This window comes from Sinocyclocheilus anshuiensis, unplaced genomic scaffold, assembly GCF_001515605.1.
Source record: "Sinocyclocheilus anshuiensis isolate Anshui unplaced genomic scaffold, SAMN03320099.WGS_v1.1 scaffold2129, whole genome shotgun sequence".
In the NCBI taxonomy this organism is placed as follows: Eukaryota; Metazoa; Chordata; class Actinopteri; order Cypriniformes; family Cyprinidae; genus Sinocyclocheilus; species Sinocyclocheilus anshuiensis.
In genome coordinates, this window is record NW_015552540.1 from 921670 (window position 1) to 924954 (window position 3285).

The window sequence follows — 3285 nt, forward strand, 5'->3', positions numbered from 1 at the left end:
CTTTAAGTTAAACTGCTTCAAGAACCTCCCTACTGAGAAATGTCATGTAGCTTTTCAGCTGCAAAACAATTTTATTGATAAATTCGCGGGGCAGCGCTGACAAGAAGTTTCTGTTCTCGTCTCCGCGTGTGTGTGCGAGTGCATGTGTGTGTGTCTGTGAGAGAGAGAACAGGAGAAAGAAAGTGTGATTTCCGAAGTCTACATAAAAAAGCTGGAAGACATGGAAATAGTTTGTCATTTCTTACCCTATTGTTTGTTATATTTATTTGCTCAATGTCTTCTGAGGTTTTGGTTCTTTAATTGTTGTAGATAGCGCATAGTATAACAAAATATTATATATCTCTTCATTGTGTTTGAGCCCCCCCGGACGAGCGAGCATTGGCACGTGCCTAGAATGCCTATGCGTAAATCCGGCCCTGCTTGCACCTGTTAATCGTTTATATTTTATATTAGTTCATGTTGCTTTTGTGCAATAGATGAATAACAATTTATTTATTTTAGATACTTTATGTTTAGATATTTCTATTTTGTGGGAGTCCCGTCAATCATTTTATTCTCCCGCATCCCGCACACACACAAGTGTCTACCCGCCCGCACCCGCACTCGCCCATCTTGTCCCGCGCCGCACTCTGTTGCGTCGGGTCTCGCAGGGAGCAGGTCTCTAATCCACTGGCACTTGACTCGACAGTGCGTGTACTACATCCTTTTTACAATCTCTAATCTTATAAAACACTGCATTCTGTCAGCAATGTAACGCAGCAGTAATGTATAGAGACCGTGGCTTGTAACTATACTCCAATTACTATTTTGAAAAAAATTATAATGCGTTAAATTACTCAGTTACTAAAAAAGTAATCAAATTACAGTAACGCGTTACATAATGCGTTACTGCCAAACACTGCCCATGAGGAAACAAGCTTATAAATCATACAGAGTGAAGTTTTTTTGAAGATCTAAAAATGCAGAAAGTTTTGTGTGAGGGGTAGGTTTAGGTGTATAGGGTTAGGTTAAGGGGACAGAAAATACAGTTTGTACAGTATAAAAATCATTACATCTATGCAATATCCCCATAAAACATGGAAACCCAACGTGTTTGTGTGTGTGTGTGTTTCACAGAGCTGCAGTGAGAGTGTTTGCTATGTTTCTCTGCGACCGTGGCCAATTCAACAGATGCTTTCGCTCTATGTGCTGGTGATTCTTACGGTTCTCTGCCCAAAGTCAAATGGATGGAGCTGATAATCAAGGCCTTTGTGCCATCTGTAAACTCATTTACAAGAGAGATTTAGAAAGGCTGCGCTGAACAGAGAGGGAGATAGAAGAAAGGACAGGAAGAATATCTATTTGTTTGTTTTTTTGGTATAGTTTATTATTTTATATTTTCAATCCAACTGGCAATGAATCCAAAATTTAACTGAATTCATTATCAATTATGTGTCTCTGTTTGTCTCATCTAGACATTACAGATGAATCAGATGAACCACTAAAACATCCAGAGACATTTTATCCCCTAAAAACCTGAGCAGTAATTAACAGTAGGTCACGTATTGATTTATACTGCATTCATCCTCAGACCATCTAATTGTGTGTGCGAGGTGTGTGTGTTTGCTGTACCGTGTGAATAGCACAGGAGTCGTGCAAGGCGAGTGAATGACTGCAGCTCATTGCAGAGTGCGATTCCTATTGTGCGGTTGCTTGGATACTGTTGCTATAGCAACAGGCTCTAGTGCAGTGTAAAAACACAAAGAATTAAATAATAAAGAGATTGTGTGAAAACAGAAGGCATTACCCATCCTTTCACATTCAAAGCTTTGTTTTTAACTGGACAGAATGATCACACAAGTAAACACTATAGATATGACTCTCCTTTTCTAACTTGTATAAATAGCTGACATACTTAAGGTTGTCTCTAATACTCTATCATTATTCATTGAGTGAGTTCTCAAAGTTTAGTGTTTGTCACAAACTCTCACAACAATGGAATGATCCTGAGTCCTATGATCAATGGAAAGCACCGTTTGGCCATCTACACTGGATTAATATAGAGATTTTCAAATGGGGGTCCACAAAAAATTGAAGAAAGATTTGATTTATTTTTTTTAACAACATCTACTCTACTGTTCAAAACTTTGATGTTAGTAAGATTGTCTAATGTTTTGAATATTAATGAATCTTTTGTAACATTACAAATGTCTTTACTGTCACTTTTGATTCATTGCTGAACAAGGTATTATTTTCTTTCAAACATAAATCGTACTTACCCCAAACTCTTTCGATTTATTTATTTTTGTTATTTATTTTTTTGTTAACTGTTAACTAAATTAAATGTAATTATAAGCAAGGCAATAATTGTAACTTTTTTTTTTTTACTTATTTTAATATTATTACATGATACAAAAAAGTTTCCAATATCACATATTTATTTCTGTTGATGGGGGAGATATATTGTGTTTTTTTTTTTTTTGAGACATTGCTTCAAGTGTTTTTTGTACTTTTGCTATAACTTTCAATGGAGTTTTTCTTTTCCACCTTTAGCTTTATATTTCAGTGTCATCATCACAAACGGTTCATAATATCTGGTGGTTCTTGACATCAAAAAGCTTGATTAAATGTATTATTATAGCATTTAAAAGTGGGGGAATCCCTCCAGTCAGACTTATGAAGGAGTCACTCACAGTTACTCTCACACATTAATGAGAAATTCTTTACCCAGTCTGATCAGACACAGCCAACAAGCCCATCTCCTCACTTCTCTTTTACAGCCAGTCTCTAAATGAGCGCTCCAAATGAAGGCACTCACCACCACTTACTCGTGTTAAGAATGCTGAGGACCGAGTGGAGTGGGTTGAAATATCTTATTTATACTGGTCAGGCCCTCTTACTGTGTCACATCCAGTGTTGGGAAGGTTACTTTGGAAATGTAATAGGTTACAGATTACAAGTTACCCTACTTAAAATGTAATAAGTAGTGTAACTTTTCAATTACTTTATTAAAGTAATGTAACTGATTACATTCGATTACTTTTTGATTACTTTTCTAAATTTCTAATGTTTGCAACTGTTTATCATTTTCAAACATGTAAACTGGGCAGGGTTAAACTTACAGTGGTACTCAACACTGATTACGGTCACACTTACAACATCCTTCATCACTTGAATTAAGATTATATTTCAGTTTTAAAGTAGACATAGGATGCAAAATTCACTTTTACATGGTGTTTGCATATAAATGTATCTTAGCAGTGTGTGGACACAACCACCCTACAATGATAAAAATCCATTCACTCC